Genomic DNA, 22979 nt, shown 5'->3' with positions numbered 1-22979 from the left:
CTCCTGCCTGCCTGCCTGCCAGCCTGAACCCCGGGCTCCTGCCTGCCTGCCTAAACCCCGGGCTCCTGCCTTCCTGCCTGAACCCCGGGCTGCTGCCTGCCTGCCTTCCTGCCTGAACCCCGGGCTCCTGCCTGCCTGCCTGCCTGCCTGAACCCCGGGCTCCTGCCTTCCTGCCTGAACCCCGGGCTGCTGCCTGCCTGCCTTCCTGCCTGAACCCGGGCTCCTGCCTGCCTGCCTGCCTGCCTGAACCCCGGGCTCCTGCCTTCCTGCCTGAACCCCGGCTCCTGTCTTCCTGCCTGAACCCCGGGCTCCTGCCTGCCTGCCTGCCTGCCTGCCTGAACCACGGGCTCCTGCCTGCCTGCCTTCCTGCCTGAACCCCGGGCTCCTGCCTTCCTGCCTGAACCCCGGGCTCCTGCCTGCCTGCCTGCCTGCCTGAACCCCGGGCTCCTGCCTTCCTGCCTGAACCCCGGGCTCCTGCCTTCCTGCCTGAATCCCGGGCTGCTGCCTGCCTGCCTTCCTGCCTGAACCCCGGGCTCCTGCCTGCCTGCCTTCCTGCCTGAACCCCGGGCTCCTGCCTGCCTGCCTGCCAGCCTGCCTGAACCCCGGGCTCCTGCCTTCCTGCCTGAACCCCGGGCTCCTGCCTTCCTGCCTGAACCCCGGGCTCCTGCCTTCCTGCCTGAACCCCGGGCTCCTGCCTGCCTGCCTGAACCCCGGGCTCCTGCCTTCCTGCCTGAATCCCGGGCTCCTGCCTTCCTGCCTGAACCCCGGTCTCCTGCCTTCCTGCCTGAACCCCGGGCTCCAGCCTGCCTGCCTGCCTGAACCCCGGGCTCCTGCCTTCCTGCCTGAACCCCGGGCTCCTGCCTGCCTGCCTTCCTGCCTGAACCCCGGGCTCCTGCCTTCCTGCCTGATCCCCGGGCTCCTGCCTTCCTGCCTGAACCCCGGGCTCCTGCCTGCCTGCCTGCCAGCCTGAACCCCGGGCTCCTGCCTGCCTGCCTAAACCCCGGGCTCCTGCCTTCCTGCCTGAACCCCGGGCTCCTGCCTTCCTGCCTGATCCCCGGGCTCCTGCCTTCCTGCCTGAACCCCGGGCTCCTGCCTGCCTGCCTGCCAGCCTGAACCCCGGGCTCCTGCCTGCCTGCCTAAACCCCGGGCTCCTGCCTTCCTGCCTGAACCCCGGGCTGCTGCCTGCCTGCCTTCCTGCCTGAACCCCGGGCTCCTGCCTGCCTGCCTGCCTGCCTGAACCCCGGGCTCCTGCCTTCCTGCCTGAACCCCGGGCTGCTGCCTGCCTGACTTCCTGCCTGAACCCCGGGCTCCTGCCTGCCTGCCTGCCTGCCTGAACCCCGGGCTCCTGCCTTCCTGCCTGAACCCCGGCTCCTGTCTTCCTGCCTGAACCCCGGGCTCCTGCCTGCCTGCCTGCCTGCCTGCCTGAACCACGGGCTCCTGCCTGCCTGCCTTCCTGCCTGAACCCCGGGCTCCTGCCTTCCTGCCTGAACCCCGGGCTCCTGCCTGCCTGCCTGCCTGCCTGAACCACGGGCTCCTGCCTTCCTGCCTGAACCCAGGGCTCCTGCCTTCCTGCCTGAACCCCGGGCTCCTGCCTTCCTGCCTGAATCCCGGGCTGCTGCCTGCCTGCCTTCCTGCCTGAACCCCGGGCTCCTGCCTGCCTGCCTTCCTGCCTGAACCCCGGGCTCCTGCCTGCCTGCCTGCCAGCCTGCCTGAACCCCGGGCTCCTGCCTTCCTGCCTGAACCCCGGGCTCCTGCCTTCCTGCCTGAACCCCGGGCTCCTGCCTTCCTGCCTGAACCCCGGGCTCCTGCCTTCCTGCCTGAACCCCGGGCTCCTGCCTGCCTGCCTGAACCCCGGGCTCCTGCCTTCCTGCCTGAATCCCGGGCTCCTGCCTTCCTGCCTGAACCCCGGTCTCCTGCCTTCCTGCCTGAACCCCGGGCTCCTGCCTGCCTGCCTGCCTGAACCCCGGGCTCCTGCCTTCCTGCCTGAACCCCGGGCTCCTGCCTGCCTGCCTTCCTGCCTGAACCCCGGGCTCCTGCCTTCCTGCCTGATCCCCGGGCTCCTGCCTTCCTGCCTGAACCCCGGGCTCCTGCCTGCCTGCCTGCCAGCCTGAACGCCGGGCTCCTGCCTGCCTGCCTAAACCCCGGGCTCCTGCCTTCCTGCCTGAACCCCGGGCTGCTGCCTGCCTGCCTTCCTGCCTGAACCCCGGGCTCCTGCCTGCCTGCCTTCCTGCCTGAACCCCGGGCTCCTGCCTTCCTGCCTGAACCCCGGGCTCCTGCCTGCCTGCCTGAACCCCGGGCTCCTGCCTGCCTACCTTCCTGCCTGAACCCCGGGCTCCTGCCTGCCTGCCTGAACCCCGGGCTCCTGCCTTCCTGCCTGAACCCCGGGCTGCTGCCTGCCTGACTTCCTGCCTGAACCCCGGGCTCCTGCCTGCCTGCCTGCCTGCCTGAACCCCGGTCTCCTGACTTCCTGCCTGAACCCCGGGCTCCTGTCTTCCTGCCTGAACCCCGGGCTCCTGCCTGCCTGCCTGCCTGCCTGCCTGAACCACGGGCTCCTGCCTGCCTGCCTTCCTGCCTGAATCCCGGGCTCCTGCCTTCCTGCCTGAACCCCGGGCTCCTGCCTGCCTGCCTGCCTGCCTGAACCCCGGGCTCCTGCCTTCCTGCCTGAACCCCGGGCTCCTGCCTTCCTGCCTGAACCCCGGGCTCCTGCCTTGCTGCCTGAATCCCTGGCTGCTGCCTGCCTGCCTTCCTGCCTGAACCCCGGGCTCCTGCCTGCCTGCCTTCCTGCCTGAACCCCCGGCTCCTGCCTGCCTGCCTGCCAGCCTGCCTGAACCCCGGGCTCCTGCCTTCCTGCCTGAACCCCGGGCTCTTGCCTTCCTGCCTGAACCCCGGGCTCCTGCCTGCCTGCCTGAACCCCGGGCTCCTGCCTTCCTGCCTGAACCCCGGGCTCCTGCCTGCCTGCCTGAAACCCGGGTTCCTGCCTCCTGCCTGAACCCCGGGCTCCTGCATGCCTGCCTGAACCCCGGGCTCCTGCCTGCCTGCCTGAACCCCGGGCTCCTGCCTTCCTGCCTGAACCCCGGGCTCCTGCCTGCCTGCCTGAACCCCGGGCTCCTGCCTTCCTGCCTGAATCCCGGGCTCCTGCCTTCCTGCCTGAACCCCGGTCTCCTGCCTTCCTGCCTGAACCCCGGGCTCCTGCCTGCCTGCCTGCCTGAACCCCGGGCTCCTGCCTGCCTGCCTGAACCCCGGGCTCCTGCCTTCCTGCCTGAACCCCGGGCTCCTGCCTTCCTGCCTGAACCCCTGGCTCCTGCCTTCCTGCCTGAACCCCGGGCTCCTGCCTGCCTGCCTGCCTGAACCCCGGGCTCCTGCCTGCCTGCCTTCCTGCCTTAACCCCGGGCTCCTGCCTGCCTGCCTGAACCCCGGGCTCCTGCCTGCCTGCCTGAACCCCGGGCTCCTGCCTTCCTGCCTGAACCCCGGGCTCCTGCCTTCCTGCCTGAACCCCGGGCTCCTGCCTTCCTGCCTGAACCCCGGGCTGCTGCCTGCCTGTCTTCCTGCCTGAACCCCGGGCTCCTGCCTGCCTGCCTGCCTGCCTGAACCCCGGGCTCCTGCCTGCCTGCCTGCCTGCCAGCCTGCCTGAACCCCGGGCTCCTGCCTTCTTGCCTGAACCCCGGGCTCCTGCCTTCCTGCCTGAACCCCGGGCTGCTGCCTGCCTGCCAGCCTGCCTGAACCCCGGGCTCCTGCCTTCCTGCCTGAACCCCGGGCTCCTGCCTTCCGGCCTGAACCCCGGGCTGCTGCCTGCCTGCCTTCCTGCCTGAACCCCGGGCTCCTGCCTGCCTGCCTTCCTGCCTGAACCCCTGGCTCCTGCCTGCCTGCCTGAACCCCGGGCTCCTGCCTTCCTGCCTGAACCCCGGGCTCCTGCCTGCCTTCCTGCCTGAACCCCGGGCTGCTGCCTTCCTGCCTGATCCCCGGGCTCCTGCCTTCCTGCCTGAACCCCGGGCTCCTGCCTGCCTGCCGGCCAGCCTGAACCCCGGGCTCCTGCCTGCCTGCCTAAACCCCGGGCTCCTGCCTTCCTGCCTGAACCCCGGGCTGCTGCCTGCCTGCCTTCCTGCCTGAACCCCGGGCTCCTGCCTGCCTGCCTGCCTGCCTGAACCCCGGGCTCCTGCCTTCCTGCCTGAACCCCGGGCTGCTGCCTGCCTGCCTTCCTGCCTGAACCCCGGGCTCCTGCCTGCCTGCCTGCCTGCCTGAACCCCGGGCTCCTGCCTTCCTGCCTGAACCCCGGCTCCTGTCTTCCTGCCTGAACCCCGGGCTCCTGCCTGCCTGCCTGCCTGCCTGCCTGAACCACGGGCTCCTGCCTGCCTGCCTTCCTGCCTGAACCCCGGGCTCCTGCCTTCCTGCCTGAACCCCGGGCTCCTGCCTGCCTGCCTGCCTGCCTGAACCCCGGGCTCCTGCCTTCCTGCCTGAACCCCGGGCTCCTGCCTTCCTGCCTGAACCCCGGGCTCCTGCCTTCCTGCCTGAATCCCGGGCTGCTGCCTGCCTGCCTTCCTGCCTGAACCCCGGGCTCCTGCCTGCCTGCCTTCCTGCCTGAACCCCGGGCTCCTGCCTGCCTGCCTGCCAGCCTGCCTGAACCCCGGGCTCCTGCCTTCCTGCCTGAACCCCGGGCTCCTGCCTGCCTGCCTTCCTGCCTGAACCCCGGGCTCCTGCCTGCCTGCCTTCCTGCCTGAACCCCGGGCTCCTGCCTGCCTGCCTGCCAGCCTGCCTGAACCCCGGGCTCCTGCCTTCCTGCCTGAACCCCGGGCTCCTGCCTTCCTGCCTGAACCCCGGGCTCCTGCCTTCTTGCCTGAACCCCGGGCTCCTGCCTGCCTGCCTGAACCCCGGGCTCCTGCCTTCCTGCCTGAATCCCGGGCTCCTGCCTTCCTGCCTGAACCCCGGTCTCCTGCCTTCCTGCCTGAACCCCGGGCTCCAGCCTGCCTGCCTGCCTGAACCCCGGGCTCCTGCCTTCCTGCCTGAACCCCGGGCTCCTGCCTGCCTGCCTTCCTGCCTGAACCCCGGGCTCCTGCCTTCCTGCCTGATCCCCGGGCTCCTGCCTTCCTGCCTGAACCCCGGGCTCCTGCCTGCCTGCCTGCCAGCCTGAACCCCGGGCTCCTGCCTGCCTGCCTAAACCCCGGGCTCCTGCCTGCCTGCCTAAACCCCGGGCTCCTGCCTTCCTGCCTGAACCCCGGGCTCCTGCCTTCCTGCCTGAACCCCGGGCTCCTGCCTGCCTGCCTGCCAGCCTGAACCCCGGGCTCCTGCCTGCCTGCCTAAACCCCGGGCTCCTGCCTTCCTGCCTGAACCCCGGGCTGCTGCCTGCCTGCCTTCCTGCCTGAACCCCGGGCTCCTGCCTGCCTGCCTGCCTGCCTGAACCCCGGGCTCCTGCCTTCCTGCCTGAACCCCGGGCTGCTGCCTGCCTGCCTTCCTGCCTGAACCCCGGGCTCCTGCCTGCCTGCCTGCCTGCCTGAACCCCGTGCTCCTGCCTTCCTGCCTGAACCCCGGCTCCTGTCTTCCTGCCTGAACCCCGGGCTCCTGCCTGCCTGCCTGCCTGCCTGAACCCTGGGCTCCTGCCTGCCTGCCTGCCTGAACCCCGGGCTCCTGCCTGCCCGCTTGCCTGAACCCCGGGCTCCTGCCTACTTGCCTGAACCCCGGGCTCCTGCCTGCCTGCCTGAACCCCGGGCTCCTGCCTGCCTGCCTGAACACCGGGCTCCTGCCTGCCTGCCTGAACCCCGGGCTCCTGCCTGCCTGCCTGAACTTCGGGCTCCTGCCTGCCTGCCTGAACCCCGGGCTCCTGCCTTCCTGCCTGAACCCCGGGCTCCTGCCTGCCTACCTTCCTGCCTGAACCCCGGGCTCCTGCCTGCCTGCCTGAACCCCGGGCTCCTGCCTGCCGGCCTGAACCCCGGGCTCCTGCCTTCCTGCCTGAACCCCGGGCTCCTGCCTTCCTGCCTGAACCCCGGGCTCCTGCCTGCCTTCCTGCCTGAACCCCGGGCTGCTGCCTTCCTGCCTGATCCCCGGGCTCCTGCCTTCCTGCCTGAACCCCGGGCTCCTGCCTGCCTGCCGGCCAGCCTGAACCCCGGGCTCCTGCCTGCCTGCCTAAACCCCGGGCTCCTGCCTTCCTGCCTGAACCCCGGGCTGCTGCCTGCCTGCCTTCCTGCCTGAACCCCGGGCTCCTGCCTGCCTGCCTGCCTGCCTGAACCCCGGGCTCCTGCCTTCCTGCCTGAACCCCGGGCTGCTGCCTGCCTGCCTTCCTGCCTGAACCCCGGGCTCCTGCCTGCCTGCCTTCCTGCCTGAACCCCGGGCTCTTGCCTTCCTGCCTGAACCCCGGGCTCCTGCCTGCCTGCCTGAACCCCGGGCTCCTGCCTTCCTGCCTGAACCCCGGGCTCCTGCCTGCCTGCCTGAAACCCGGGTTCCTGCCTCCTGCCTGAACCCCGGGCTCCTGCATGCCTGCCTGAACCCCGGGCTCCTGCCTGCCTGCCTGAACCCCGGGCTCCTGCCTGCCTGCCTGAACCCCGGGCTCCTGCCTTCCTGCCTGAATCCCGGGCTCCTGCCTTCCTGCCTGAACCCCGGTCTCCTGCCTTCCTGCCTGAACCCCGGGCTCCTGCCTGCCTGCCTGCCTGAACCCCGGGCTCCTGCCTGCCTGCCTGAACCCCGGGCTCCTGCCTTCCTGCCTGAACCCCGGGCTCCTGCCTTCCTGCCTGAACCCCTGGCTCCTGCCTTCCTGCCTGAACCCCGGGCTCCTGCCTGCCTGCCTGCCTGAACCCCGGGCTCCTGCCTGCCTGCCTTCCTGCCTTAACCCCGGGCTCCTGCCTGCCTGCCTGAACCCCGGGCTCCTGCCTGCCTGCCTGAACCCCGGGCTCCTGCCTTCCTGCCTGAACCCCGGGCTCCTGCCTTCCTGCCTGAACCCCGGGCTCCTGCCTTCCTGCCTGAACCCCGGGCTGCTGCCTGCCTGTCTTCCTGCCTGAACCCCGGGCTCCTGCCTGCCTGCCTGCCTGCCTGAACCCCGGGCTCCTGCCTGCCTGCCTGCCTGCCAGCCTGCCTGAACCCCGGGCTCCTGCCTTCCTGCCTGAACCCCGGGCTCCTGCCTTCCTGCCTGAACCCCGGGCTGCTGCCTGCCTGCCAGCCTGCCTGAACCCCGGGCTCCTGCCTTCCTGCCTGAACCCCGGGCTCCTGCCTTCCGGCCTGAACCCCGGGCTGCTGCCTGCCTGCCTTCCTGCCTGAACCCCGGGCTCCTGCCTGCCTGCCTTCCTGCCTGAACCCCTGGCTCCTGCCTGCCTGCCTGAACCCCGGGCTCCTGCCTTCCTGCCTGAACCCCGGGCTCCTGCCTGCCTTCCTGCCTGAACCCCGGGCTGCTGCCTTCCTGCCTGATCCCCGGGCTCCTGCCTTCCTGCCTGAACCCCGGGCTCCTGCCTGCCTGCCGGCCAGCCTGAACCCCGGGCTCCTGCCTGCCTGCCTAAACCCCGGGCTCCTGCCTTCCTGCCTGAACCCCGGGCTGCTGCCTGCCTGCCTTCCTGCCTGAACCCCGGGCTCCTGCCTGCCTGCCTGCCTGCCTGAACCCCGGGCTCCTGCCTTCCTGCCTGAACCCCGGGCTGCTGCCTGCCTGCCTTCCTGCCTGAACCCCGGGCTCCTGCCTGCCTGCCTGCCTGCCTGAACCCCGGGCTCCTGCCTTCCTGCCTGAACCCCGGCTCCTGTCTTCCTGCCTGAACCCCGGGCTCCTGCCTGCCTGCCTGCCTGCCTGCCTGAACCACGGGCTCCTGCCTGCCTGCCTTCCTGCCTGAACCCCGGGCTCCTGCCTTCCTGCCTGAACCCCGGGCTCCTGCCTGCCTGCCTGCCTGCCTGAACCCCGGGCTCCTGCCTTCCTGCCTGAACCCCGGGCTCCTGCCTTCCTGCCTGAACCCCGGGCTCCTGCCTTCCTGCCTGAATCCCGGGCTGCTGCCTGCCTGCCTTCCTGCCTGAACCCCGGGCTCCTGCCTGCCTGCCTTCCTGCCTGAACCCCGGGCTCCTGCCTGCCTGCCTGCCAGCCTGCCTGAACCCCGGGCTCCTGCCTTCCTGCCTGAACCCCGGGCTCCTGCCTTCCTGCCTGAACCCCGGGCTCCTGCCTTCCTGCCTGAACCCCGGGCTCCTGCCTTCTTGCCTGAACCCCGGGCTCCTGCCTGCCTGCCTGAACCCCGGGCTCCTGCCTTCCTGCCTGAATCCCGGGCTCCTGCCTTCCTGCCTGAACCCCGGTCTCCTGCCTTCCTGCCTGAACCCCGGGCTCCAGCCTGCCTGCCTGCCTGAACCCCGGGCTCCTGCCTTCCTGCCTGAACCCCGGGCTCCTGCCTGCCTGCCTTCCTGCCTGAACCCCGGGCTCCTGCCTTCCTGCCTGATCCCCGGGCTCCTGCCTTCCTGCCTGAACCCCGGGCTCCTGCCTGCCTGCCTGCCAGCCTGAACCCCGGGCTCCTGCCTGCCTGCCTAAACCCCGGGCTCCTGCCTTCCTGCCTGAACCCCGGGCTCCTGCCTTCCTGCCTGATCCCCGGGCTCCTGCCTTCCTGCCTGAACCCCGGGCTCCTGCCTGCCTGCCTGCCAGCCTGAACCCCGGGCTCCTGCCTGCCTGCCTAAACCCCGGGCTCCTGCCTTCCTGCCTGAACCCCGGGCTGCTGCCTGCCTGCCTTCCTGCCTGAACCCCGGGCTCCTGCCTGCCTGCCTGCCTGCCTGAACCCCGGGCTCCTGCCTTCCTGCCTGAACCCCGGGCTGCTGCCTGCCTGCCTTCCTGCCTGAACCCCGGGCTCCTGCCTGCCTGCCTGCCTGCCTGAACCCCGGGCTCCTGCCTTCCTGCCTGAACCCCGGCTCCTGTCTTCCTGCCTGAACCCCGGGCTCCTGCCTGCCTGCCTGCCTGCCTGAACCCTGGGCTCCTGCCTGCCTGCCTGCCTGAACCCCGGGCTCCTGCCTGCCCGCTTGCCTGAACCCCGGGCTCCTGCCTACTTGCCTGAACCCCGGGCTCCTGCCTGCCTGCCTGAACCCCGGGCTCCTGCCTGCCTGCCTGAACACCGGGCTCCTGCCTGCCTGCCTGAACCCCGGGCTCCTGCCTGCCTGCCTGAACTTCGGGCTCCTGCCTGCCTGCCTGAACCCCGGGCTCCTGCCTTCCTGCCTGAACCCCGGGCTCCTGCCTGCCTACCTTCCTGCCTGAACCCCGGGCTCCTGCCTGCCTGCCTGAACCCCGGGCTCCTGCCTGCCGGCCTGAACCCCGGGCTCCTGCCTTCCTGCCTGAACCCCGGGCTCCTGCCTTCCTGCCTGAACCCCGGGCTCCTGCCTGCCTGCCTGCCTGCGTGAACCCCGGGCTCCTGCCTTCCTGCCTGAACCCCGGGCTCCTGCCTTCCTGCCTGAACCCCGGGCTCCTGCCTTCCTGCCTGAACCCCGGGCTCCTGCCTTCCTGCCTGAACCCCGGGCTCCTGCCTGCCTGCCTGAACCCCGGGCTCCTGCCTTCCTGCCTGAATCCCGGGCTCCTGCCTTCCTGCCTGAACCCCGGTTTCCTGCCTTCCTGCCTGAACCCCGGGCTCCTGCCTGCCTTCCTGCCTGAACCCCGGGCTCCTGCCTTCCTGCCTGATTCCCGGGCTCCTGCCTTCCTGCCTGAACCCCGGGCTCCTGCCTGCCTGCCTGCCAGCCTGAACCCCGGGCTCCTGCCTGCCTGCCTAAACCCCGGGCTTCTGCCTTCCTGACTGAACCCCGGGCTGCTGCCTGCCTGCCTTCCTGCCTGATTCCCGGGCTCCTGCCTGCCTGCCTGCCTGCCTGAACCCCGGGCTCCTGCCTTCCTGCCTGAACCCCGGGCTGCTGCCTGCCTGCCTTCCTGCCTGAACCCGGGCTCCTGCCTGCCTGCCTGCCTGCCTGAACCCCGGGCTCCTGCCTTCCTGCCTGAACCCCGGCTCCTGTCTTCCTGCCTGAACCCCGGGCTCCTGCCTGCCTGCCTGCCTGCCTGCCTGAACCACGGGCTCCTGCCTGCCTGCCTTCCTGCCTGAACCCCGGGCTCCTGCCTTCCTGCCTGAACCCCGGGCTCCTGCCTGCCTGCCTGCCTGCCTGAACCCCGGGCTCCTGCCTTCCTGCCTGAACCCCGGGCTCCTGCCTTCCTGCCTGAACCCCGGGCTCCTGCCTTCCTGCCTGAATCCCGGGCTGCAGCCTGCCTGCCTTCCTGCCTGAACCCCGGGCTCCTGCCTGCCTGCCTTCCTGCCTGAACCCCGGGCTCCTGCCTGCCTGCCTGCCAGCCTGCCTGAACCCCGGGCTCCTGCCTTCCTGCCTGAACACCGGGCTCCTGCCTTCCTGCCTGAACCCCGGGCTCCTGCCTTCCTGCCTGAACCCCGGGCTCCTGCCTTCCTGCCTGAACCCCGGGCTCCTGCCTGCCTGCCTGAACCCCGGGCTCCTGCCTTCCTGCCTGAATCCCGGGCTCCTGCCTTCCTGCCTGAACCCCGGTCTCCTGCCTTCCTGCCTGAACCCCGGGCTCCAGCCTGCCTGCCTGTCTGAACCCCGGGCTCCTGCCTTCCTGCCTGAAACCCGGGCTCCTGCCTGCCTGCCTTCCTGCCTGAACCCCGGGCTCCTGCCTTCCTGCCTGATCCCCGGGCTCCTGTCTTCCTGCCTGAACCCCGGGCTCCTGCCTGCCTGCCTGCCAGCCTGAACCCCGGGCTCCTGCCTGCCTGCCTAAACCCCGGGCTCCTGCCTTCCTGCCTGAACCCCGGGCTGCTGCCTGCCTGCCTTCCTGCCTGAACCCCGGGCTCCTGCCTGCCTGCCTGCCTGCCTGAAGCCCGGGCTCCTGCCTTCCTGCCTGAACCCCGGGCTGCTGCCTGCCTGACTTCCTGCTTGAACCCCGGGCTCCTGCCTGCCTGCCTGCCTGCCTGAACCCCGGGCTCCTGACTTCCTGCCTGAACCCCGGGCTCCTGCCTTCCTGCCTGAACACCGGCTCCTGTCTTCCTGCCTGAACCCCGGGCTCCTGCCTGCCTGCCTGCCTGCCTGCCTGAACCACGGGCTCCTGCCTGCCTGCCTTCCTGCCTGAACCCCGGGCTCCTGCCTTCCTGCCTGAACCCCGGGCTCCTGCCTGCCTGCCTGTCTGCCTGAACCCCGGGCTCCTGCCTTCCTGCCTGAAGCCCGGGCTCCTGCCTTCCTGCCTTAACCCCGGGCTCCTGCCTGCCTGCCTGAACCCCGGGCTCCTGCCTGCCTGCCTGAACCCCGGGCTCCTGCCTTCCTGCCTGAACCCCGGGCTCCTGCCTTCCTGCCTGAACCCCGGGCTCCTGCCTTCCTGCCTGAACCCCGGGCTGCTGCCTGCCTGTCTTCCTGCCTGAACCCCGGGCTCCTGCCTGCCTGCCTGCCTGCCTGAACCCCGGGCTCCTGCCTGCCTGCCTGCCTGCCAGCCTGCCTGAACCCCGGGCTCCTGCCTTCTTGCCTGAACCCCGGGCTCCTGCCTTCCTGCCTGAACCCCGGGCTGCTGCCTGCCTGCCAGCCTGCCTGAACCCCGGGCTCCTGCCTTCCTGCCTGAACCCCGGGCTCCTGCCTTCCGGCCTGAACCCCGGGCTGCTGCCTGCCTGCCTTCCTGCCTGAACCCCGGGCTCCTGCCTGCCTGCCTTCCTGCCTGAACCCCTGGCTCCTGCCTGCCTGCCTGAACCCCGGGCTCCTGCCTTCCTGCCTGAACCCCGGGCTCCTGCCTGCCTTCCTGCCTGAACCCCGGGCTGCTGCCTTCCTGCCTGATCCCCGGGCTCCTGCCTTCCTGCCTGAACCCCGGGCTCCTGCCTGCCTGCCGGCCAGCCTGAACCCCGGGCTCCTGCCTGCCTGCCTAAACCCCGGGCTCCTGCCTTCCTGCCTGAACCCCGGGCTGCTGCCTGCCTGCCTTCCTGCCTGAACCCCGGGCTCCTGCCTGCCTGCCTGCCTGCCTGAACCCCGGGCTCCTGCCTTCCTGCCTGAACCCCGGGCTGCTGCCTGCCTGCCTTCCTGCCTGAACCCCGGGCTCCTGCCTGCCTGCCTGCCTGCCTGAACCCCGGGCTCCTGCCTTCCTGCCTGAACCCCGGCTCCTGTCTTCCTGCCTGAACCCCGGGCTCCTGCCTGCCTGCCTGCCTGCCTGCCTGAACCACGGGCTCCTGCCTGCCTGCCTTCCTGCCTGAACCCCGGGCTCCTGCCTTCCTGCCTGAACCCCGGGCTCCTGCCTGCCTGCCTGCCTGCCTGAACCCCGGGCTCCTGCCTTCCTGCCTGAACCCCGGGCTCCTGCCTTCCTGCCTGAACCCCGGGCTCCTGCCTTCCTGCCTGAATCCCGGGCTGCTGCCTGCCTGCCTTCCTGCCTGAACCCCGGGCTCCTGCCTGCCTGCCTTCCTGCCTGAACCCCGGGCTCCTGCCTGCCTGCCTGCCAGCCTGCCTGAACCCCGGGCTCCTGCCTTCCTGCCTGAACCCCGGGCTCCTGCCTGCCTGCCTTCCTGCCTGAACCCCGGGCTCCTGCCTGCCTGCCTTCCTGCCTGAACCCCGGGCTCCTGCCTGCCTGCCTGCCAGCCTGCCTGAACCCCGGGCTCCTGCCTTCCTGCCTGAACCCCGGGCTCCTGCCTTCCTGCCTGAACCCCGGGCTCCTGCCTTCTTGCCTGAACCCCGGGCTCCTGCCTGCCTGCCTGAACCCCGGGCTCCTGCCTTCCTGCCTGAATCCCGGGCTCCTGCCTTCCTGCCTGAACCCCGGTCTCCTGCCTTCCTGCCTGAACCCCGGGCTCCAGCCTGCCTGCCTGCCTGAACCCCGGGCTCCTGCCTTCCTGCCTGAACCCCGGGCTCCTGCCTGCCTGCCTTCCTGCCTGAACCCCGGGCTCCTGCCTTCCTGCCTGATCCCCGGGCTCCTGCCTTCCTGCCTGAACCCCGGGCTCCTGCCTGCCTGCCTGCCAGCCTGAACCCCGGGCTCCTGCCTGCCTGCCTAAACCCCGGGCTCCTGCCTGCCTGCCTAAACCCCGGGCTCCTGCCTTCCTGCCTGAACCCCGGGCTCCTGCCTTCCTGCCTGAACCCCGGGCTCCTGCCTGCCTGCCTGCCAGCCTGAACCCCGGGCTCCTGCCTGCCTGCCTAAACCCCGGGCTCCTGCCTTCCTGCCTGAACCCCGGGCTGCTGCCTGCCTGCCTTCCTGCCTGAACCCCGGGCTCCTGCCTGCCTGCCTGCCTGCCTGAACCCCGGGCTCCTGCCTTCCTGCCTGAACCCCGGGCTGCTGCCTGCCTGCCTTCCTGCCTGAACCCCGGGCTCCTGCCTGCCTGCCTGCCTGCCTGAACCCCGTGCTCCTGCCTTCCTGCCTGAACCCCGGCTCCTGTCTTCCTGCCTGAACCCCGGGCTCCTGCCTGCCTGCCTGCCTGCCTGAACCCTGGGCTCCTGCCTGCCTGCCTGCCTGAACCCCGGGCTCCTGCCTGCCCGCTTGCCTGAACCCCGGGCTCCTGCCTACTTGCCTGAACCCCGGGCTCCTGCCTGCCTGCCTGAACCCCGGGCTCCTGCCTGCCTGCCTGAACACCGGGCTCCTGCCTGCCTGCCTGAACCCCGGGCTCCTGCCTGCCTGCCTGAACTTCGGGCTCCTGCCTGCCTGCCTGAACCCCGGGCTCCTGCCTTCCTGCCTGAACCCCGGGCTCCTGCCTGCCTACCTTCCTGCCTGAACCCCGGGCTCCTGCCTGCCTGCCTGAACCCCGGGCTCCTGCCTGCCGGCCTGAACCCCGGGCTCCTGCCTTCCTGCCTGAACCCCGGGCTCCTGCCTTCCTGCCTGAACCCCGGGCTCCTGCCTGCCTTCCTGCCTGAACCCCGGGCTGCTGCCTTCCTGCCTGATCCCCGGGCTCCTGCCTTCCTGCCTGAACCCCGGGCTCCTGCCTGCCTGCCGGCCAGCCTGAACCCCGGGCTCCTGCCTGCCTGCCTAAACCCCGGGCTCCTGCCTTCCTGCCTGAACCCCGGGCTGCTGCCTGCCTGCCTTCCTGCCTGAACCCCGGGCTCCTGCCTGCCTGCCTGCCTGCCTGAACCCCGGGCTCCTGCCTTCCTGCCTGAACCCCGGGCTGCTGCCTGCCTGCCTTCCTGCCTGAACCCCGGGCTCCTGCCTGCCTGCCTTCCTGCCTGAACCCCGGGCTCTTGCCTTCCTGCCTGAACCCCGGGCTCCTGCCTGCCTGCCTGAACCCCGGGCTCCTGCCTTCCTGCCTGAACCCCGGGCTCCTGCCTGCCTGCCTGAAACCCGGGTTCCTGCCTCCTGCCTGAACCCCGGGCTCCTGCATGCCTGCCTGAACCCCGGGCTCCTGCCTGCCTGCCTGAACCCCGGGCTCCTGCCTGCCTGCCTGAACCCCGGGCTCCTGCCTTCCTGCCTGAATCCCGGGCTCCTGCCTTCCTGCCTGAACCCCGGTCTCCTGCCTTCCTGCCTGAACCCCGGGCTCCTGCCTGCCTGCCTGCCTGAACCCCGGGCTCCTGCCTGCCTGCCTGAACCCCGGGCTCCTGCCTTCCTGCCTGAACCCCGGGCTCCTGCCTTCCTGCCTGAACCCCTGGCTCCTGCCTTCCTGCCTGAACCCCGGGCTCCTGCCTGCCTGCCTGCCTGAACCCCGGGCTCCTGCCTGCCTGCCTTCCTGCCTTAACCCCGGGCTCCTGCCTGCCTGCCTGAACCCCGGGCTCCTGCCTGCCTGCCTGAACCCCGGGCTCCTGCCTTCCTGCCTGAACCCCGGGCTCCTGCCTTCCTGCCTGAACCCCGGGCTCCTGCCTTCCTGCCTGAACCCCGGGCTGCTGCCTGCCTGTCTTCCTGCCTGAACCCCGGGCTCCTGCCTGCCTGCCTGCCTGCCTGAACCCCGGGCTCCTGCCTGCCTGCCTGCCTGCCAGCCTGCCTGAACCCCGGGCTCCTGCCTTCCTGCCTGAACCCCGGGCTCCTGCCTTCCTGCCTGAACCCCGGGCTGCTGCCTGCCTGCCAGCCTGCCTGAACCCCGGGCTCCTGCCTTCCTGCCTGAACCCCGGGCTCCTGCCTTCCGGCCTGAACCCCGGGCTGCTGCCTGCCTGCCTTCCTGCCTGAACCCCGGGCTCCTGCCTGCCTGCCTTCCTGCCTGAACCCCTGGCTCCTGCCTGCCTGCCTGAACCCCGGGCTCCTGCCTTCCTGCCTGAACCCCGGGCTCCTGCCTGCCTTCCTGCCTGAACCCCGGGCTGCTGCCTTCCTGCCTGATCCCCGGGCTCCTGCCTTCCTGCCTGAACCCCGGGCTCCTGCCTGCCTGCCGGCCAGCCTGAACCCCGGGCTCCTGCCTGCCTGCCTAAACCCCGGGCTCCTGCCTTCCTGCCTGAACCCCGGGCTGCTGCCTGCCTGCCTTCCTGCCTGAACCCCGGGCTCCTGCCTGCCTGCCTGCCTGCCTGAACCCCGGGCTCCTGCCTTCCTGCCTGAACCCCGGGCTGCTGCCTGCCTGCCTTCCTGCCTGAACCCCGGGCTCCTGCCTGCCTGCCTGCCTGCCTGAACCCCGGGCTCCTGCCTTCCTGCCTGAACCCCGGCTCCTGTCTTCCTGCCTGAACCCCGGGCTCCTGCCTGCCTGCCTGCCTGCCTGCCTGAACCACGGGCTCCTGCCTGCCTGCCTTCCTGCCTGAACCCCGGGCTCCTGCCTTCCTGCCTGAACCCCGGGCTCCTGCCTGCCTGCCTGCCTGCCTGAACCCCGGGCTCCTGCCTTCCTGCCTGAACCCCGGGCTCCTGCCTTCCTGCCTGAACCCCGGGCTCCTGCCTTCCTGCCTGAATCCCGGGCTGCTGCCTGCCTGCCTTCCTGCCTGAACCCCGGGCTCCTGCCTGCCTGCCTTCCTGCCTGAACCCCGGGCTCCTGCCTGCCTGCCTGCCAGCCTGCCTGAACCCCGGGCTCCTGCCTTCCTGCCTGAACCCCGGGCTCCTGCCTTCCTGCCTGAACCCCGGGCTCCTGCCTTCCTGCCTGAACCCCGGGCTCCTGCCTTCTTGCCTGAACCCCGGGCTCCTGCCTGCCTGCCTGAACCCCGGGCTCCTGCCTTCCTGCCTGAATCCCGGGCTCCTGCCTTCCTGCCTGAACCCCGGTCTCCTGCCTTCCTGCCTGAACCCCGGGCTCCAGCCTGCCTGCCTGCCTGAACCCCGGGCTCCTGCCTTCCTGCCTGAACCCCGGGCTCCTGCCTGCCTGCCTTCCTGCCTGAACCCCGGGCTCCTGCCTTCCTGCCTGATCCCCGGGCTCCTGCCTTCCTGCCTGAACCCCGGGCTCCTGCCTGCCTGCCTGCCAGCCTGAACCCCGGGCTCCTGCCTGCCTGCCTAAACCCCGGGCTCCTGCCTTCCTGCCTGAACCCCGGGCTCCTGCCTTCCTGCCTGATCCCCGGGCTCCTGCCTTCCTGCCTGAACCCCGGGCTCCTGCCTGCCTGCCTGCCAGCCTGAACCCCGGGCTCCTGCCTGCCTGCCTAAACCCCGGGCTCCTGCCTTCCTGCCTGAACCCCGGGCTGCTGCCTGCCTGCCTTCCTGCCTGAACCCCGGGCTCCTGCCTGCCTGCCTGCCTGCCTGAACCCCGGGCTCCTGCCTTCCTGCCTGAACCCCGGGCTGCTGCCTGCCTGCCTTCCTGCCTGAACCCCGGGCTCCTGCCTGCCTGCCTGCCTGCCTGAACCCCGGGCTCCTGCCTTCCTGCCTGAACCCCGGCTCCTGTCTTCCTGCCTGAACCCCGGGCTCCTGCCTGCCTGCCTGCCTGCCTGAACCCTGGGCTCCTGCCTGCCTGCCTGCCTGAACCCCGGGCTCCTGCCTGCCCGCTTGCCTGAACCCCGGGCTCCTGCCTACTTGCCTGAACCCCGGGCTCCTGCCTGCCTGCCTGAACCCCGGGCTCCTGCCTGCCTGCCTGAACACCGGGCTCCTGCCTGCCTGCCTGAACCCCGGGCTCCTGCCTGCCTGCCTGAACTTCGGGCTCCTGCCTGCCTGCCTGAACCCCGGGCTCCTGCCTTCCTGCCTGAACCCCGGGCTCCTGCCTGCCTACCTTCCTGCCTGAACCCCGGGCTCCTGCCTGCCTGCCTGAACCCCGGGCTCCTGCCTGCCGGCCTGAACCCCGGGCTCCTGCCTTCCTGCCTGAACCCCGGGCTCCTGCCTTCCTGCCTGAACCCCGGGCTCCTGCCTGCCTGCCTGCCTGCGTGAACCCCGGGCTCCTGCCTTCCTGCCTGAACCCCGGGCTCCTGCCTTCCTGCCTGAACCCCGGGCTCCTGCCTTCCTGCCTGAACCCCGGGCTCCTGCCTTCCTGCCTGAACCCCGGGCTCCTGCCTGCCTGCCTGAACCCCGGGGCTCCTGCCTTCCTGCCTGAATCCCGGGCTCCTGCCTTCCTGCCTGAACCCCGGTTTCCTGCCTTCCTGCCTGAACCCCGGGCTCCTGCCTGCCTTCCTGCCTGAACCCCGGGCTCCTGCCTTCCTGCCTGATTCCCGGGCTCCTGCCTTCCTGCCTGAACCCCGGGCTCCTGCCTGCCTGCCTGCCAGCCTGAACCCCGGGCTCCTGCCTGCCTGCCTAAACCCCGGGCTTCTGCCTTCCTGACTGAACCCCGGGCTGCTGCCTGCCTGCCTTCCTGCCTGATTCCCGGGCTCCTGCCTGCCTGCCTGCCTGCCTGAACCCCGGGCTCCTGCCTTCCTGCCTGAACCCCGGGCTGCTGCCTGCCTGCCTTCCTGCCTGAACCCGGGCTCCTGCCTGCCTGCCTGCCTGCCTGAACCCCGGGCTCCTGCCTTCCTGCCTGAACCCCGGCTCCTGTCTTCCTGCCTGAACCCCGGGCTCCTGCCTGCCTGCCTGCCTGCCTGCCTGAACCACGGGCTCCTGCCTGCCTGCCTTCCTGCCTGAACCCCGGGCTCCTGCCTTCCTGCCTGAACCCCGGGCTCCTGCCTGCCTGCCTGCCTGCCTGAACCCCGGGCTCCTGCCTTCCTGCCTGAACCCCGGGCTCCTGCCTTCCTGCCTGAACCCCGGGCTCCTGCCTTCCTGCCTGAATCCCGGGCTGCAGCCTGCCTGCCTTCCTGCCTGAACCCCGGGCTCCTGCCTGCCTGCCTTCCTGCCTGAACCCCGGGCTCCTGCCTGCCTGCCTGCCAGCCTGCCTGAACCCCGGGCTCCTGCCTTCCTGCCTGAACACCGGGCTCCTGCCTTCCTGCCTGAACCCCGGGCTCCTGCCTTCCTGCCTGAACCCCGGGCTCCTGCCTTCCTGCCTGAACCCCGGGCTCCTGCCTGCCTGCCTGAACCCCGGGCTCCTGCCTTCCTGCCTGAATCCCGGGCTCCTGCCTTCCTGCCTGAACCCCGGTCTCCTGCCTTCCTGCCTGAACCCCGGGCTCCAGCCTGCCTGCCTGTCTGAACCCCGGGCTCCTGCCTTCCTGCCTGAAACCCGGGCTCCTGCCTGCCTGCCTTCCTGCCTGAACCCCGGGCTCCTGCCTTCCTGCCTGATCCCCGGGCTCCTGTCTTCCTGCCTGAACCCCGGGCTCCTGCCTGCCTGCCTGCCAGCCTGAACCCCGGGCTCCTGCCTGCCTGCCTAAACCCCGGGCTCCTGCCTTCCTGCCTGAACCCCGGGCTGCTGCCTGCCTGCCTTCCTGCCTGAACCCCGGGCTCCTGCCTGCCTGCCTGCCTGCCTGAAGCCCGGGCTCCTGCCTTCCTGCCTGAACCCCGGGCTGCTGCCTGCCTGACTTCCTGCTTGAACCCCGGGCTCCTGCCTGCCTGCCTGCCTGCCTGAACCCCGGGCTCCTGACTTCCTGCCTGAACCCCGGGCTCCTGCCTTCCTGCCTGAACACCGGCTCCTGTCTTCCTGCCTGAACCCCGGGCTCCTGCCTGCCTGCCTGCCTGCCTGCCTGAACCACGGGCTCCTGCCTGCCTGCCTTCCTGCCTGAACCCCGGGCTCCTGCCTTCCTGCCTGAACCCCGGGCTCCTGCCTGCCTGCCTGTCTGCCTGAACCCCGGGCTCCTGCCTTCCTGCCTGAAGCCCGGGCTCCTGCCTTCCTGCCTGAACCCCGGGCTCCTGCCTTCCTGCCTGAACCCCGGGCTGCTGCCTGCCTGCCTTCCTGCCTGAACCCCGGGCTCCTGCCTGCCTGCCTGCCTGCCTGAACCCCGGGCTCCTGCCTTCCTGCCTGAACCCCGGCTCCTGTCTTCCTGCCTGAACCCCGGGCTCCTGCCTGCCTGCCTGCCTGCCTGCCTGAACCACGGGCTCCTGCCTGCCTGCCTTCCTGCCTGAACCCCGGGCTCCTGCCTTCCTGCCTGAACCCCGGGCTCCTGCCTGCCTGCCTGCCTGCCTGAACCCCGGGCTCCTGCCTTCCTGCCTGAACCCCGGGCTCCTGCCTTCCTGCCTGAACCCCGGGCTCCTGCCTTCCTGCCTGAATCCCGGGCTGCTGCCTGCCTGCCTTCCTGCCTGAACCCCGGGCTCCTGCCTGCCTGCCTTCCTGCCTGAACCCCGGGCTCCTGCCTGCCTGCCTGCCAGCCTGCCTGAACCCCGGGCTCCTGCCTTCCTGCCTGAACCCCGGGCTCCTGCCTTCCTGCCTGAACCCCGGGCTCCTGCCTTCCTGCCTGAACCCCGGGCTCCTGCCTTCCTGCCTGAACCCCGGGCTCCTGCCTGCCTGCCTGAACCCCGGGCTCCTGCCTTCCTGCCTGAATCCCGGGCTCCTGCCTTCCTGCCTGAACCCCGGTCTCCTGCCTTCCTGCCTGAACCCCGGGCTCCAGCCTGCCTGCCTGCCTGAACCCCGGGCTCCTGCCTTCCTGCCTGAACCCCGGGCTCCTGCCTGCCTGCCTTCCTGCCTGAACCCCGGGCTCCTGCCTTCCTGCCTGATCCCCGGGCTCCTGCCTTCCTGCCTGAACCCCGGGCTCCTGCCTGCCTGCCTGCCAGCCTGAACCCCGGGCTCCTGCCTGCCTGCCTAAACCCCGGGCTCCTGCCTTCCTGCCTGAACCCCGGGCTCCTGCCTTCCTGCCTGATCCCCGGGCTCCTGCCTTCCTGCCTGAACCCCGGGCTCCTGCCTGCCTGCCTGCCAGCCTGAACCCCGGGCTCCTGCCTGCCTGCCTAAACCCCGGGCTCCTGCCTTCCTGCCTGAACCCCGGGCTGCTGCCTGCCTGCCTTCCTGCCTGAACCCCGGGCTCCTGCCTGCCTGCCTGCCTGCCTGAACCCCGGGCTCCTGCCTTCCTGCCTGAACCCCGGGCTGCTGCCTGCCTGCCTTCCTGCCTGAACCCCGGGCTCCTGCCTGCCTGCCTGCCTGCCTGAACCCCGGGCTCCTGCCTTCCTGCCTGAACCCCGGCTCCTGTCTTCCTGCCTGAACCCCGGGCTCCTGCCTGCCTGCCTGCCTGCCTGAACCCTGGGCTCCTGCCTGCCTGCCTGCCTGAACCCCGGGCTCCTGCCTGCCCGCTTGCCTGAACCCCGGGCTCCTGCCTACCTGCCTGAACCCCGGGCTCCTGCCTGCCTGCCTGAACCCCGGGCTCCTGCCTGCCTGCCTGAACACCGGGCTCCTGCCTGCCTGCCTGAACCCCGGGCTCCTGCCTGCCTGCCTGAACTTCGGGCTCCTGCCTGCCTGCCTGAACCCCGGGCTCCTGCCTTCCTGCCTGAACCCCGGGCTCCTGCCTGCCTACCTTCCTGCCTGAACCCCGGGCTCCTGCCTGCCTGCCTGAACCCCGGGCTCCTGCCTGCCGGCCTGAACCCCGGGCTCCTGCCTTCCTGCCTGAACCCCGGGCTCCTGCCTTCCTGTCTGAACCCCGGGCTCCTGCCTGCCTGCCTGCCTGCGTGAACCCCGGGCTCCTGCCTTCCTGCCTGAACCCCGGGCTCCTGCCTTCCTGCCTGAACCCCGGGCTCCTGCCTTCCTGCCTGAACCCCGGGCTCCTGCCTTCCTGCCTGAACCCCGGGCTCCTGCCTGCCTGCCTGAACCCCGGGCTCCTGCCTTCCTGCCTGAATCCCGGGCTCCTGCCTTCCTGCCTGAACCCCGGTTTCCTGCCTTCCTGCCTGAACCCCGGGCTCCTGCCTGCCTTCCTGCCTGAACCCCGGGCTCCTGCCTTCCTGCCTGATTCCCGGGCTGCTGCCTTCCTGCCTGAACCCCGGGCTCCTGCCTGCCTGCCTGCCAGACTGAACCCCGGGCTCCTGCCTGCCTGCCTAAACCCCGGGCTTCTGCCTTCCTGACTGAACCCCGGGCTGCTGCCTGCCTGCCTTCCTGCCTGATTCCCGGGCTCCTGCCTGCCTGCCTGCCTGCCTGAACCCCGGGCTCCTGCCTTCCTGCCTGAACCCCGGGCTGCTGCCTGCCTGCCTTCCTGCCTGATCCACGGGCTCCTGCCTGCCTGCCTGCCTGCCTGAACCCCGGGCTCCTGCCTTCCTGCCTGAACCCCGGCTCCTGTCTTCCTGCCTGAACCCCGGGCTCCTGCCTGCCTGCCTGCCTGCCTGCCTGAACCACGGGCTCCTGCCTGCCTGCCTTCCTGCCTGAACCCCGGGCTCCTGCCTTCCTGCCTGAACCCCGGGCTCCTGCCTGCCTGCCTGCCTGCCTGAACCCCGGGCTCCTGCCTTCCTGCCTGAACCCCGGGCTCCTGCCTTCCTGCCTGAACCCCGGGCTCCTGCCTTCCTGCCTGAATCCCGGGCTGCAGCCTGCCTGCCTTCCTGCCTGAACCCCGGGCTCCTGCCTGCCTGCCTTCCTGCCTGAACCCCGGGCTCCTGCCTGCCTGCCTGCCAGCCTGCCTGAACCCCGGGCTCCTGCCTTCCTGCCTGAACACCGGGCTCCTGCCTTCCTGCCTGAACCCCGGGCTCCTGCCTTCCTGCCTGAACCCCGGGCTCCTGCCTTCCTGCCTGAACCCCGGGCTCCTGCCTGCCTGCCTGAACCCCGGGCTCCTGCCTTCCTGCCTGAATCCCGGGCTCCTGCCTTCCTGCCTGAACCCCGGTCTCCTGCCTTCCTGCCTGAACCCCGGGCTCCAGCCTGCCTGCCTGTCTGAACCCCGGGCTCCTGCCTTCCTGCCTGAAACCCGGGCTCCTGCCTGCCTGCCTTCCTGCCTGAACCCCGGGCTCCTGCCTTCCTGCCTGATCCCCGGGCTCCTGCCTTCCTGCCTGAACCCCGGGCTCCTGCCTGCCTGCCTGCCAGCCTGAACCCCGGGCTCCTGCCTGCCTGCCTAAACCCCGGGCTCCTGCCTTCCTGCCTGAACCCCGGGCTGCTGCCTGCCTGCCTTCCTGCCTGAACCCCGGGCTCCTGCCTGCCTGCCTGCCTGCCTGAAGCCCGGGCTCCTGCCTTCCTGCCTGAACCCCGGGCTGCTGCCTGCCTGACTTCCTGCTTGAACCCCGGGCTCCTGCCTGCCTGCCTGCCTGCCTGAACCCCGGGCTCCTGACTTCCTGCCTGAACCCCGGGCTCCTGCCTTCCTGCCTGAACACCGGCTCCTGTCTTCCTGCCTGAACCCCGGGCTCCTGCCTGCCTGCCTGCCTGCCTGCCTGAACCCCGGGCTCCTGCCTGCCCGCTTGCCTGAACCCCGGGCTCCTGCCTACCTGCCTGAACCCCGGGCTCCTGCCTGCCTGCCTGAACCCCGGGCTCCTGCCTGCCTGCCTGAACACCGGGCTCCTGCCTGCCTGCCTTAACCCCGGGCTCCTGCCTGCCTGCCTGAACTTCGGGCTCCTGCCTGCCTGCCTGAACCCCGGGCTCCTGCCTTCCTGCCTGAACCCCGGGCTCCTGCCTGCCTACCTTCCTGCCTGAACCCCGGGCTCCTGCCTGCCTGCCTGAACCCCGGGCTCCTGCCTGCCGGCCTGAACCCCGGGCTCCTGCCTTCCTGCCTGAACCCCGGGCTCCTGCCTTCCTGCCTGAACCCCGGGCTCCTGCCTGCCTGCCTGCCTGCGTGAACCCCGGGCTCCTGCCTTCCTGCCTGAACCCCGGGCTCCTGCCTTCCTGCCTGAACCCCGGGCTCCTGCCTGCCTGCCTTCCTGCCTGAACCCCGGGCTCCTGCCTTCCTGCCTGATCCCCGGGCTCCTGCCTTCCTGCCTGAACCCCGGGCTCCTGCCTGCCTGCCTGCCAGCCTGAACCCCGGGCTCCTGCCTGCCTGCCTAAACCCCGGGCTCCTGCCTTCCTGCCTGA

Source organism: Hypanus sabinus, chromosome 29 (genome assembly GCF_030144855.1).
Source record: "Hypanus sabinus isolate sHypSab1 chromosome 29, sHypSab1.hap1, whole genome shotgun sequence".
NCBI lineage: Eukaryota > Metazoa > Chordata > Chondrichthyes > Myliobatiformes > Dasyatidae > Hypanus > Hypanus sabinus.
The sequence above is the reverse complement of the archived record's forward strand: the minus strand, read 5'-3'. Positions refer to the sequence as shown.